The sequence below is a fragment of the Pongo abelii genome, chromosome 19, assembly GCF_028885655.2.
Source record: "Pongo abelii isolate AG06213 chromosome 19, NHGRI_mPonAbe1-v2.0_pri, whole genome shotgun sequence".
NCBI classification, from domain to species: Eukaryota; Metazoa; Chordata; class Mammalia; order Primates; family Hominidae; genus Pongo; species Pongo abelii.
In genome coordinates, this window is record NC_072004.2 from 90,389,777 (window position 1) to 90,405,134 (window position 15,358).

The following is a 15,358-nucleotide window of genomic DNA, read 5'->3' on the forward strand; positions in this document are numbered from 1 at the left end:
AGTCCCCAGGGCCCAAAACCCTCCTCCCAGCTCGTCCCCCGCCCCGGTCCTCACCCTTCATCCCGGCTCCGGCCCCTGGCCCACGTCTCAGCTGGCCCTGTCCATCCCACTTTCCTCCTTCTCAGTCTGTTTTTCCCATTCATATTTTCTGAGCATCCACTCTCTTGGTTCCCCCTTTTTCTGACCTGTCAAACCCACGTGTTCAGACAGTCCCGCAGGCCCTAGGTTATGAGGGAGGGAGGCGCTGACTCAGTTTCCCTACTCCAGGAAAGCAGCTCCTCGCCTTGATGACAGCGAGAGTCCCTCGCGGTCCCGACCCCTCTCTAGCCACCAGATTCCCAGAGAATGCTTTGAGATTCATCCATTTCAACAAATGTGCTGAGGGTTTGGTATTTGCCAACTCTGTGTCATGGACGGGGCACAGCGGACATAAGTCGTACAGCCTGCTCTTTATGGGCGAGCAGCTAGGGAGAGGGACAAGGAAAGAAGCTGCCAGGGTACAGCCAAGTAAGCCTGTAATAGAGGCAGATTAATCATCAAAACAAGGCCGGGTGCGGTGGCTAACGCCTGTAATCCCAGCACTTTGGGAGGCCGAGGCAGGAGGATCACGAGGTCAGGAGATCGAGACCAGCCTGGCCAACATGGTGAAACCCCGTCTCTACTAAAAATACAAAAATTAGCTGGGCGTAGTGGCGCACGCCTGTAATCCCAGCTACTCTGGAGGCTGAAGTAGCAGAATTGCTTAAACCTGGGAGGCAAAGGTTGCAGTGAGCCGAGATCGTGCCACTGCATTCCAGCCTGGGCGGCAGAGCAAGACTCCATCTCGGGGCGGGGGAGGGGAATCAAAACAAGACGACGATGACGATATCTCTAATAGCTACCTCTGAGGTATTATTTTATCCCCATTTTACACTCGGGGAAAATGAGGCTTAAAGCAGTTACTTGCCCAAAGCCACACAGGTTACTACCTAGTAAGGAGCTCATCCAAATGAGGCTGCGCTTTTTCCACAACATCATTTTGCAAGCTATATCTGGAAGCTTCTGGAAATCTTGGATGCTTTTTTATTTTTTGCGATGGAGTTTCGCTCTGTCGCCCGCCCAGGCTGGAGTGCAGTGGCACAATCTCAGCTCACTGCAACCTCCACCTCCCAGGTTCAAGCAATTCTCTTGCCTCAGCCTCCAGAGTAGCTGGGACTACAGGGGCCCACCACCACCCTCAGCTAATTTTTTTGTATTTTTAGTAGAGATAGAGTTTCACCATGTTGTCCAGGCTGGTCTTGAACTCCTGACCTCAAATGATCCGCCTGCCTCAGCCTCCCAAAGTGCTGGGATTACAGGTGTGAGCCACCATGCCCAGCCCTATTATTTATTTATTTATTCATTCATTCATTCATGCATGCATGCATTCATTTTACAGATGAGGTTTCACTCTGTTGCCCAGGCTGGAGTGCAGTGGTGCAATCATAGCTCATCGCAGCCTCAAATGCTGGGGCTCAGGCAATCCTCCTGCCTCAGCCTGCTGAGCAGTTAGGACTACAGGTGCACACCACCATGCCCAGCTAATTTTTTTTTCATTTTTTGTATAGACAGGATCTTGCTACATTGCCCAAGCTAATCCCCAACTTCTGGCCTCAAGGGATCCTCCCACCTCAGCCTCCCAAAGTGCTGGGATTACAGATGTAAGCCACCATGCCTAGCCCCTAGATGCTTCAAAAGGATGTGACATTCACTTAAAGAGGATTTCTACGGGTGAAAAATGAGGGGCGCGCCATCTGGGAGCAAAAGTGTGGCAGGGTGGAGCGGGTGTGGAGGGAAAGAGGAGTGCGAAGGGTGTCGCCATTTCACTGAACAAACAAACTCCACAGGGCAATCATAGGGTAGCTCTAGCCTTTCTCCAGAGGTGGGTTTTCCCCGCCCTGGGCAAAATCCTTGGCAGGTTTCATGGCTTTTCTAATCATTCCAAGATAATGAATGAATAGTTCCTTTATTTGGCATTAAAAAAAAATCCAGTCTATTCTACAAATCACTCAACCGCATTCCAGGCCAGAGTGACATTAAAAACTCTCAATCGTAATCATTAGGGAAATGCAAATTGAAACCACAGTAAGATAACACTACATAGCTAGCACAATGACTTTCAAAAACTGGCAACATGCTAACAGTTTCTTTTTTCTTTATCTATTTTTATTTTTTGAGACAGGGTCTCCCTCTGTCATTCAGACTGTGCAGTGGCACGATCACAGCTCATTGCACCCTCTACCTCCACGGCTCAAGCAATCCTCCCACCTCAGCCTCCCAAGTAGCTGGCACTACAGGTGCACACCATGACGCCCGGCTAATTTTGTATTTTTTATAGAGATGGGGTTTTGCCATGTGGCCCAGGCTGGTCTCAAACTCCTGAGCTCAAGCGACCCTCCCGCCTGGGCCTCCCAAAGTGTTGGGATTACAAGCAGGAGCCACCGTGCTCAGCCTTCAAAAAGAAGAAAAAATAATAAAGGCAAGTGAAGGTATGAAGAAGGAGAAGGAGGAGAAGAAAAGAATTGAGAACTCTTGCTAACCAGCCACTCCAGGTAAAATTTTGACCCCTTTGGTCTTGCCCATCACTCAGAGCCATTTCTGTGATTTGCAACCAGGAACTCCAAGTGACATGGAAATATTACTGGATTTAATTGAGTCCACCCTCACCTAGCCTCAGGGGGTCTTCTACCACTCAGATGGGCATTCTCCTCCATAGATTATCTTTTTTTTTTTTTTTTTTTTTCGAGATGGAGTCTCGCTCTGTCACCCAGCCTGGAGTGCAATGGCGCAACCTCGGCTCACTGCAACCTCCACCACCCAGGTTCAAGCAATTCTCCTGCCTCAGCTTCCCAAGTGGCTGGGACTACAGGCACATGCCACCACGCCCGGCTAATTTTTTTGTATTTTTAGTAGAGACGGAGTTTCACCATGTTAGCCAGGATGGTCTCGATCTCCTGACCTTGTGATCCACCCCGCTCAGCCTCCCAAAGTGCTGGGATTACAGGCGTGAGCCACCACGCCCGGCCCTTAGATCATCTTAATGCCAGGAAATCTTACAAGGTCTCTGTGCATTCACCCCACCATGGCATGGAAAAATACATAACACCGTCCTGAGGAACTTGACCACTAACATACCTAAGTGGAAAAATACCCATTCATCCCTGACCATTGTTTACATTCTCTAAGTTAAGCTTAACATCCTCCCTAGTTCCACCAGTAATCATGTTTTTAAAATGCTGTCAGTTGTTTTCCAGTGATGCATATTGACATCTGTAGTGACTGGGCATTTGCTTTTAAATCTACTGCAGCAAAGAAAAACAATTCATTCCACCATTCTGTTTACTTTTGTGTGTGTGTGAAAACTTTTATAGTAAACATTTTAAGAAATAAGTCTGGATGTATGAAGAAAGAATATTCTCGGCCAGGCGCGGTGGCTCACGCCTGTAATCCCAGCACTTCGGGAGGCCGAGGCGGGTGGATCACGAGGTCAGGAGATCAAGACCATCCTGGCTAACACGGTGAAACCCCGTCTCTACTAAAAAATAAAAAATAAAAAAAAATTAGCTGGGCATGGTGGTGGGTGCCTGTAGTCCCAGCTACTCGAGGCAGGAGAACGGCATGAACCCAGGAGGCAGAGTTTGCAGTGAGCTGAGATCGCACCACTGGGCCCCAGCCTGGGCGACAGAGTGAGACTCTGTCTCCAAAAAAAAAAAAAAATATATATATATATATATATATATATATATATTTACTAAATAAAATAAAACAGAGCTTTAAAAAAAATTTTTTTAATTACGTATCCCTAAATCAATTTGAGGGTTCCCTGGTAGGTTCTTCGCTGTGATGTCTCCATATAGAAACCATGTCCTGTTCTCCTTTATGCCCACCATAAAAGGAAGACTCGCAGGTCTGTGGCTGTCATGGCCCTCTCTGGCACCCTTTTTCTGAGTTCAACCATCAATCGTCCAACAAACATTTACTGAGGCCAGGCGCAGTGGCTCACGTCTGTAATCCCAGCACTTTGGGAGGCTGAGGCAGGTGGATCACCTGAGGTCCCGAGTTTGAGACCAGCCTGGCCAACATGGTGAAACCCTGTCTCTACTAAAAATACAAAAGGTTAGCTGGGCATGGTGGTGGGCACCTGTAATCCTAGCTACTTGGGAGGCTGAGGCAGGAGAATCACTTGAACCCGGGAGGTGGAGGTTACAGCGATCCAAGATCACACCATTGCATTCCAGCCTGGGCAACAAGAGCAAAGCTCCATCTCAAAAAAAAAAAAAAAAAAAATTTACTGAGCATCTGCTAGTACCAGGTACCATTCAAGGGGCTAGTGCCTCAGCTATAAAGGCAAGTTTCTACTGTGGAGAGAGGGAGACACTGAGGGCAACAATACAGGCCATAGAGACTCACGGGCTTGAGAGAGGAAGTCTGTCTAGGGCCCTGGTGGAAACAGAGAAGGAAAGACTCGACAGAATTGAGGAAGCCAGGCTGAGGGTGGAGGATGACAGAGGGTATCAGCCAAGGTCTCAATAGAAACACATGGAACAATGGAACATTCATACGGAGTAACCAAAGAGAGTTCATCAAGGGGCAATTTACAAAAAGAAGGGACGACAGAAAGGTCCATGGAGCACTCTGGGGCTGGAAGCAGTGGGGAAATTTGCCTTGACAGGGTCAGGGATGCAATGGTTGTCAGAACCCGGAGAAAGGCTGCTGCAGAAGAGGCCCAGCAGGAGATGAGGCCTCCCAGGGTCTGGAAGGGACGGAGCTGTGGAATACCCCACCATTACTCCGCTGCCCTCAAAATTCCTGCTGGCGCTGCCCATCAGATAAACCCACAGAAAACAAGAGAGCAAGGGACCCCACAGAAGCTCACCTGCCGGGGCATGGAGCAGAGTGCAAAAGATGGAAAGAGGTCTGAAGGGCAAAGAAAAAATTTCCAGGCCAGGCACAGTGGCTCCCAAAATCCCAGGACTTTGGGAGGCTGAGGCCGCCGAATCACTAGAGGTCAGGAGTTCGAGACCAACCTAGCCAACATGGTGAAAGCCTATCTCTACTAAAAATACAAAAAAAAAAGATTAGCTGGGCATGGTGGCATGTGCCTGCAGTCTATGCTACTTGGGAGGCTGAAGCAGGAGAATCACTTAAACCCAGGAGGAGGAGGTTGCAGTGAGATGAGATCATGCCACTACAATCCAGCCTGGGCGACAGAGCGAGACTCTGTCTGAAAAAAAAAAAAAAGAAAAAAAATTTCCAGAATCCGGTTATTAGGGGGAGCAAGCAGAAAGAAGGCCCAGAAGTGAAGAGAGCCTGGCTCATCCGGAGAACAGAAACACCTGGTTGAGCCGGGCATGGTGGCACGCACCTATAATCCCAGCTACTCAGAGGCTGCAGTGAGAGGATCGTTTGAGCCCAGGAATTCAAGGCCAGCCTGGGCAATATAGTGAGATCTTGTCTCTACGAAAAATAAAATAAAATAATTAACCAGGCAAGGTGGCATGCACCTGCAGGCCCAGCTACTCAGGAGGCTGAGGTCGGGGATGGTTTGAGTCCAGGTGTTCAAGGCTGCGGGGATCCATGATCATGCTACTACGCTCTAGCCTGGGCCACAGAGTGAGACCCTGTCTCTAAATAAATACATAAATAAATAAGACCAGGTACAGTGGCTCATGCCTGTAATCCCAGAATTTTGGGAGGCCGAGGTGAGAGGATTGCTTGAGGCCAGGAGGTTGAGACCAGCCAGGGCAACATAGTGAGACCCTGTCTCTATTATAATATTTTTATTTTATTTATTTATTTATTTTTTTATTTTGAGACAGAGTCTCTCTCTGTCGCCCAGGCTGGAGTGCAGTGGCGTGATCTTGGCCCACTGCAACCTCCGCCTCCCAGGTTCAAGTGATTCTCCAGCCTCAACCTCCTGAGTAGGTGGGATTACAGACACGCGCCACCACACCAGGCTAATTTTTGTATTTTTAGTAGAGATGGGGTTTCACCTTGTTGGCCAGGCTGGTCTCCAACTCCTGACCTCAGGTGGTCCACCCACCTTGGCCTCCCAAAGAGGTGGGATTATAGGCATGAGCCACCACCCCCGGCCTCTATTATATTTTTTTTTTTTTTTTTTTTTTGTGAGACAGAGTCTCTCTCTGTCACCCAGGCTGGAGTGCAGTGGCGCTGTCCCGGCTCACTGCAAGCTCTGCCTCCCGAGTTCACGCCATTCTTCTGCCTCAGCCTCCGGAGTAGCTGGGACTACAGGCACCCACCACCACGCCCGGCTAAGTTTTTGTATTTTGTTTAGTAGAAACGGGGTTTCACCATGTTAGCCAGGATGGTCTCGATCTCCTGACCTCGTGATCCACCTGCCTCGGCCTCCCAAAGTGCTGAGATTACAGGCGTAAGCCACCGCGCCCGGCCTATTATAATATTTTTAAAAATCAAAAAAAGAGAGAGGAGGGAGGGAGGAAGACAGACACCTGATTTGAGTGAAATGTAGAGACAAGAGATATGCTTGAAGTGGACCAGGAGCAGACCATAAAGGGCTGCATACATCCTGATAAGGGGCATTAATCTTATTCCATGAGCAACAAAGAGCCTGAGAAGCAGGGGAGCGATATCATGAAATGTCATTAGATCTTAATGAAGCCATCCTGGCTGCAGCAGGAGAGAGAAATGACCTGAACATGGGGAATCCAGCTGGGAGGTGAGAGCTGATGAGGGCTGAACCAAAGCAGTCACAGATAGATGGAGAGGAAGCAAGCAGGTGGTATTGACGAGGTGGAGTCTTGGAACTTGGTTTTCTATCTCATATGTGTTCTAGGTACCATTGCTGCATAACAACCTTTCCACCAAACCTGGTGTAAAACTATAACCATTTTATTATGTTCACAAATTCCATGGGTCAGGAATTCAGACAGGACTCAGCTGCGGTGGCTGGTCTGTGCTTCACAATGTCTGTGGTCTCAGCTGCGAGGAACAGAATGGCTGGTGCTGGGGTTAACTTGGAACAGCTCGGGGGCTGAAATCACCAGGTGGCTTTACTAATACATCTGATGCCTGAGCTGGCAGGACCCAAAGGCTGGGTTCAGCTGGGGCTGAAGACAGACACACCAACGTGTGACCTCTCCATGTGGCTTGGGCCTCTCTCAGCAAGGACACTGGGCTCTGTGAGGGAACACCCAAAAGATGCATATGAAAATAGGAGGGGGACACAGTGGCTCATACCTGTGATCCCAGCACTTTAGAAGGCCAAGTCCGGAGGATCGCTTGAGCCCAGGAGTTTCAGACCAGACCGGGCAACATAACAAGACTCCATTTCTATAAAAAAAATAAGAAAAAAATACTATCCAGGTGTGGTGGCAAGTACCTGTAGTCTCAGCTACTCAGAAAGCTGAGGCAGGAGGATCACTTGAGCCTGAGAGGTTGAGAATGCAATGAGCTATGATCTCACCACTGCACTCAGCCTGGGTGACAAAGCGAGACCCTGTCTCAAGAAAAAAAAAAGACAGAGAGAGAAAGAAAAAGAAAGAGGGTGTTCAAGAGAACAAGGGGGAAGTTGCATATCTGTTCAGCATCCAGTCTGGGAGGGAAGTAACATAGAAAGTCACTTTCACCACACTCTATTGGTAAAAATAGTCACAAGGTCACCAGATTCCAAGGGAGAGGACCTCTATCCCACCTCTCCATGGAAGGAGTGTCAGAGAATTTGGTACCATATTTTATTTTATTTTTATTTTATTTATTTTTTGAGATGGAGTTCTGCTCTTGTCACCCAAGCTGGAGCGCAGCGGCGCAATCTCAGCTCACTGCAACCTCCGCCTCCTGGGTTCAAGTGATTCTCCTGCTTCAGCCTCCCGAATAGCTCGGACTACAGGTGTGCACCGCCACACCCCGCTAATTTTTGTATTTTTAGCAAAGACGGGGTTTCGCCATGTTGGCCAGGCTGGTCTCGAACTACTGACCTCAAGTGATCTGCCGCATGCCTCGGCCTCCCAAAGTTCTGGTATTACAGGCATGAGCCACCACGCCTGGCCCCATGTCACCCTTGATGCCTCTCTTCCTGCTACCACCCCCCCACCAACCCCAACCAATTCATCACCAAGTCCTATGGTGTTATCCATCAAACGTATATATTGTATCTTCCTACGGCCCTTCATCTCCCCCGCCCTCACCTTTGCCAGGGTCCCATCACCTCCCACCTGTAGCAGCCTCCACTCATCCCCTCTCCCACCTACTCTCTGCAGAACAGCCCAAGTAATTTGAACATGCAGCTCACAACACTCCCCCATGAAGACTCCTCTGAGCACTGCGTCAGGAGCAACCTCCAAGGCCCCGCAAGGTCTGAGCCTGCTTCTCCTCCCTTCAGTCCCTGGGTTCCACCCACGTGGGTCTTCCTTCATTTTTCTCAACCACTCTAAGTCTTTCTGCCCAGGATCTTTGTATAAGTTGTTCCTTCTGCCTGGGACATCCCTCTTCCCACTCTTCATGTGACTGTCCCCTTTCCGTCCTCCAGGGTCTTATCTTAAAAGTCTCTTTCCAGCAGGGCGCAGTGGCCCACACCTGTAATCCCAGCACTTTGGGAGCCCGAAGGGGGTGGGGGTTGGATCACGAGGTCAGGAGTTCAAGACCAGCCTGGCCAAGATGGTGAAACCCATATCAACTAAAAATACAAAAATTAGCCGGTCGCAGTGGCAGGTGCCTGTAATCCCAGCTACTGGGGTTGGGGCAAGATCATTCAGCTACTTAGGAGGCTGAGGCAGGAGAATCACTTGAACCTGGGATGCGGAGGTTGCAGTGAGCCAAGATCGTGCCACAGCACTCCAGCCTTGGTGACAGAGTGAGACTCTGCCTCAAAAAAAAAAAAAAAGCCTCTTTCCCTGAGAGATTTCCCAGCTCCACCATTGTTACTTCAGTCCCCCGTGTTCTTAACACTATTGTAAATATTTTTGCTTTTTTTTTTTTCAGATAGAGTCTCACTCTGTCACCCAGGCTGGAGTCCAGTGGCACCATCTCAGCTCACTGCAAGCTTTGCCTCCCGGGTTCACACCATTCTCCTGCCTCAGCCTCCCGAGTAGCTGGGACTACAGGCGCCCACCACCACGCCCGGCTAATTTTTTGTATTTTTAGTAGAGACGGGGTTTCACGGTGTTAGCCAGGATGGTCTGGATCTCCTGACCTTGTGACCCGCCCACCTCGGCCTCCCAAAGTGCTGGGATTACAGGCGTGAGCCACCGCGCCCGGCCTATTTTTGTCTTTTTAATTGTTTGATGTCTGTCTCTTCTACTGAAATTCAAGCTTCCTGTGAGCAAGGACTGAGTCCCTCTTGTTCTCTGTACCCTCAGCACTCAGCACCGTGTCTAACACATCATAAATATTTATTGGATAAATGAATACAGTAACTCCTGGGCTTCCAGCTTGGGTGATTACAGGACAAGGAGCCAGCTGATTGCCCACTTTAGTCAATAGGAATGACACATTTTGGCCAAATGTTTCTCAGATTCATCTTTTTTTTTTTTTTTTTGAGATGGAGTCTGTTGCCCAGGCTGGAGTGCAATGGCACAATCTCGGCTCACTGCAACCTCCACTTCCCGGGTTCAAGCGATTCTCCTGCCTCAACCTCCCAGGTAGGTGGGATTACAAGCGCTCGCCACCATGCCCAGCTAATTTTTGTATTTTTACTAGAGATGGGATTTCACCATGTTGGCCCGGCTGATCTCGAACTTCTGACCTTGTGATCCACCCTCCTCAGCCTCTCCAAGTGCTGGGAATACAGGCGTGAGCCACCGCGCCTGGCACATTCATCTTTGAGTAGTTTTAGGAGTTTTTCAGGCAGGGCAGGTGGATCTGACCTGGGGCAAAGGGATAAGGAACGCTGTGAATTGTGGAGTTAGGGGGTCATTTGGAAGAAGGACGAAGAAGGAAGGCCAAGAAAAATGGCTTAGAACATTTCTTCATTCATTGGGAGACCTGCCATGTGCCAGCCAGAGTCCCTGCCCTCAAGGAGTTCTCAGTTTGCCGGGAAGCAGAAAGGTCCCACGCAGAGGGCCTCCATGCTGTGACGCGGCTGTGCTAGAGGCGGGGGAGCCCAGGCAGCCCTCAGCGGGCAAATGCACCTGGGGCTTCTCACCAGGTCTCTTCTCCCAAGGCTGAGCCTTGACTGCAGGCTGTACCTGCCTCCCCAGCCCTCTTCTCCCAAGGTTGAGCCTTGACTGCAGGCTCTACCTGCCTCCCCAGCCAGAAAGGTAAAGTCCCTGCACTGGCATCCCCAGCCTGCCTTAGGAGCCTGGCCAGAGACGGGGTAGTGAGCGGCAAGGACTAGTTCCTCCAGGTGAAAACCGATAATAAGACCCTAATAGTCACAGACTAGCGCTCGGCAGACCCCAGCGCTGATCTAAGGCCTGGGCGTGCATGAACTCATCGTACCCTCCCAACCAGCCCAGGAGGTATCAGAGGAGTAAGGTTGGATATCATCAGCACAAGTCTCCTAAAGGTCACCCCACTGATGACAGGCCTGGAGGGTTCACACTGCAGAGATTTGAGGTAGACATATGGAGGCACTTCCCGACCACAAGAACCGAGAGAATCTGAAATAATGTACCCTTCAGAGCACACGATTGTCTGGAACAAACTCAGACGGTGCATGGGGGAGAGGGGGATGGGCAGCAGATGACCTCACTCACTCCAATGTCCTGAGCGCCTTACCCCGCCAGGCGCTGACCTCAGACTGGTGGAGGGGACAGATGGGGCGAGATCATTCAGTACAGTGTGCGCCCAGCGCTGGAGCGAACGTGTCCGGGGACAGGGAGGGAGGCGCCGCTTGCAGGGGTGTGGGGACTCGAGGAAGGTTTCCAGGTGTCGCCCCATCCTTTAACCTCAACCCGAGATGCGCAGCGCGCGAGGTCGGTCAACGCCCTTCGCCTCCCGCAACGCCGCTGTGCGGTTGGGGGCGGTGCGGTCCCTCCGCCGCCAGCGCAGCCCACGCGCCGTCACTTCCTGTGGGCTGGGCCGAGCCGGGCTGCGCGCGGAGGTGGGAGATGCAGGCTGGGGGTGAGCAGCAGCGACAGTGCCATCGGCTGTCGCATCGGCGTCCCCAGCCCCGCCCCGCGCCTAAGCGGCGCTCGCTGGGAGGGCCTGGCCATCTTCGCGCGGTGGCCGGGAGCTCCCGGGGTCCCCTGCCTGTGCCCCGTTCCCCCATCCAGGACCTGGGCTGGAGGTGCTAGGGAGCTCTGGGAGCCTGGGGTGCACGCAGGGAAGTGCTCTCGGCCGCCGGGGTCACAAGACTCCATGGCTTCACAGTGCCCAAGGCTTGGGGGGCATCGAGCCCACTGGGGGCTCTTTGCCATCAGCGCCGCGTTTTAATGCCCTCGGCAAGGAACACCACGAAATAGGTTTCCTGACACTCAGGTGAGGTGCCAGGTCCTGGGTTACCAAGGTCAGGTCAGGTAGTCTGTACTTGCCACCCCTGGGTCGGCTCTCTACCATGCTTGACCACATCACAGGAAAAGGCTTGAAATGGATCCGGGGCTTGTTGACCTGTAGCTCATGGAGGCTGAAGAATTTCCTCCTTGAAGGCAGACCTGATTTTCCTCCTCATGGAAGAGTTTAGGCCAGCCATAGGATGTTTTTCTTCTAATTATTTTATTTTATTTTATTTTATATGTTATGTTATGTTATGTTATGTTATGTTGTGTTATGTTATTTTTGAGACAGAGTCTCACTCTGTTGTCCAGGCTGGAGTGCAGTGGGGCCATCTCAGCTCACTGCAACCTCTGCCTCCCAGGTTCAAATGATTCTCCTGCCTCAGCCTCCTATGTAGGTGGGATTACAGGCGAGCACTACCATGCCCGTCTAATTTTTGTATTTTTGGTAGAGATGGGGTTTCGCCATGTTGGCCAGGCTGGTCTAGAACTCCTGAGCTCAAGTGATCCACCCGCCTCAGCCTCCCAAAGTGCTGGGATTACAGGCGTGACCCACTGTGCCTGGTTTCTTCTTCTTTAGTAAATAGACTGTTTTATCAAAGTATAATATATCTTCAGAATAGTGTACACATCTTAAGTGTACAGGTGGGTGAATTTTCACAAAGTGAACACACCTGTGTAAGCAGCACCCAGCTCAGGAGATAGAATTCTCCCGAATGGGAGTTAGTGTTTAATGGTACAGAGTTTCAGTTTTACAAGATGAAAATAGCTATGGAGATGGATAGTGGTGATAGTTGTATGTTATAAATGTATTGAATACCACTAAACTGTACACTCAAAAATGTTAAATGGTAAATCTTATGTGTATTTCACCACAATTAAAAAAAAAAAATCAGCTGGGTGTGGTGGCACAAGCCTGCAGTCCCAGCCATTTAGGAGGCTAAAGCAGGAGGATCACTTGAGCCCAAGACTTTGAGGTTACAGTGAACTATGATTATGACACTGCACCCCAGCCTGGGACCCCATCTCAAAAATAAGTTTAAAAAATTTTAGAAAAAGATTCCCAGCTGCTTAGAATTCTCTACATGCCTTCCCAAAGCCAAACACTATCTTGATTCATTTTGCCAGTTTTTAACTTTATTATTATTTATATTTTATAGAGACAGAGGGTGGCAGTGATGCCCAGGCTCGTCTCGAACTCCTGGCCTCTAGTGATCCTCTTGCCTCACCCTTCCGAGTAGCTGGGATTGCAGACACATGAACTTTATTTTTTATTTTATTTTTTTTTTTGAGACAGAGTCTCTCACTCTGTCGCCCAGACTGGAGTGCAGTGGTGCAATCTCGGCTCACTGCAAGCTCCACCTACCGGGTTCACGCCATTCGCCTGCCTCAGCCTCCTGAGTAGCTGGGACTACAGTTGCCTGCCACCACGCCCGGTTAATTTATTTTTTATTTTTTTAGTAGAGACGGGGTTTCACCGTGCTAGCCAGGATGGTCTCGATCTCCTGACCTCGTGATCTGCCTGCCTTGGCCTCCCAAAGTGCTGGGATTACAGGCGTGAGCCACCGCGCCCGGCCATGAACTTTATATAAAATGGAATCATGCAGTGCTATGATAGAATCATAACCACCAAAGATATCCACATCCTAACCCCCAGAATATCTGAATACGTTACCTTGCCCAACATAAGAGACTTTGCAGATGTGATTTAGTTAAGGACATTGAGACAGGGAGGTTATCCTGGATTATTCAGTGTGCCCAGTTTAATCAGAAGAGTCCTTTATGAGAGGAAGGTGGAAAAGGTAAGAGTGATGGGATGTGAAAAAGACTCCACCTTCTGTTGCTAATTTTGAAGATGGACAAAGAGGCCATGAGCCAAGGACTATGGGGTGGCCTCTAGAAGGTGCAAAAGACAAGGAAACAGATACTCCCCTGGAACCTCCAGAAGGAACACAGCTTCTACCAATGCTTTGACTTTAGCCAGTGATCCTTGTCAGACTTCTATAGAATTATAAAATAATAAATTTGTGTTGTTTCAAGCCATTAAATTTGGGGTCATTTGTTACAGAAGCAATAAGAGACAAATACAGGTATTTTCTCTTTTGTGTCTGGTATCTTTCACTCAACTTTTTTTTTTTTTTAACCCAAGTCTATGACAGTAGATCAGTAGATCATTGTATTTGTACTATATAACATTCCATTACATGAACATGCCACATATTCTTCATCAACTGTTGATGGACATTTGTGTTGTTTCCAGTGTGGGCCCCTATGAATACTGTGGCTATGAACATTCTTGTACATGTCTTTGGGATAAGGTATGTACATATTTCTCTTGCACATATATAGGAATAGAATTGCTGGGTTATAGGGTATGCATGTATAGTGGCTGCTGTGATACATCCCCAAGTCTTTCAGAAAGAAAGGACCTATTCCCTTAGCTGCTGGGAGGACCCCTGGCTGGCAATCCCAGCTGCCAGGCCTCTGTGCAAACTAGTCTCAGCTGAAAAGAACTTATTTGGCCAAGGTCACACATGCCTCTTAGGAACAACCTGCATCATTCAATGACTGGTTGATATGTAAGGGTGGGGGATATAAAGGCCCCCTCCCCCACTGATACTTGGAATTGCTTTGAAGGGTCACCTCAGATTGAAAGATCTTCAGGGATCAGAGGAGGCTTTTGCAGAGGCTACAGCCCGACCCAGCTTCTCCCCCACCACCCCTGCTTCCCTCCCTTTCCTGCAGGTGTTGATCATGAGCGCACTCCCTAGTCAACTTCATTTTTTTCCCCTCTAATCCAATATGATTGATATCCCTAATCAACTTCCTGCATGCTAATCTCCATCTCAGGATCAGCTGCCCGGGAACACAACCTACAACAGCTTACATTATTCAGCTTTCATGGTTATCAGGCGGTCTTTTTTTTTCTTTTTTCCAAGATGGAGTCTTGCTCCATCGCCCAGGCTGGGTGCAGTGGCGCAATCTCAGCTCACTGCAACTTCTGCCTCCCAGGTTCAAGCAATTCTCCTGCCTCAACCTCCCGCTTAGCTAGGACTACAGGCATGTGCCACCATGCCCAGCTAATTTTGTATTTTTAGTAGAGACGGGGTTTCACCATGTTTCCCAGGCTGGTCTTGAACTCCTGACCTCAAGCGATCCATCCACCTTGGCCTCCCAAAATGTTGGGATTACAGGCATGAGCCACCACGCCCGGGCAGTTTTCTAAAGTGGTTGTCGTCCTATGTATTCCCTCCAGCAGGGTGAGAGAATTCCAGTTGCTCAACATTCTTGCCAACACTAGGTATTTTTTGTCTTTTTTTTTTTTTTTTTTTTTTTTTTTTGAGACAGGATCTTGCTCTGTCACCGAGGCTGGAGTGCAGTGGCATGACCACAGCTCCCTGCAGCCTCAACCTCCTAGACTCAAGCAATTCTCCCACTTCAGCTTCCCAAAGCATCTGGGACTACAGGCGTGTGTCACCATGCCCACCTAATTTTTATTTTTAAATTTTTTTTGTAGAGATAGGATCTTGATATGTTGCCCGGGCTGGTCTTGAACTCCAGGCTCAAGTGATCCTCCCAACCTCGGTCTCCCCACAGTGCTGGGATTATAGGCATGAACCACCACGCCTGGCCTGTCTTTTTTTTTTTTTTTTTTTCTAAAGCCACTCTGGTGATTGGGTAGTGATACCTCATTGTGGTTTTCATTTGCATTTTTCTGATGGCTAAAGAAGTTCAGTACCTTGTTGCATATTTATTCAGTTATTTGTGTATCCTTTTTTGTGAATTGCCTGGTCAAATCTTTTACCCACTTTTCTACTGGGTTGCATGCCTTTTTCTTATGACTATGCAGATGTTCTTTCTATATTCTGGATACAAGTCATTCGTTGGATATATCACAACATTATTCAGAGATTCTCAACGGCACCAGC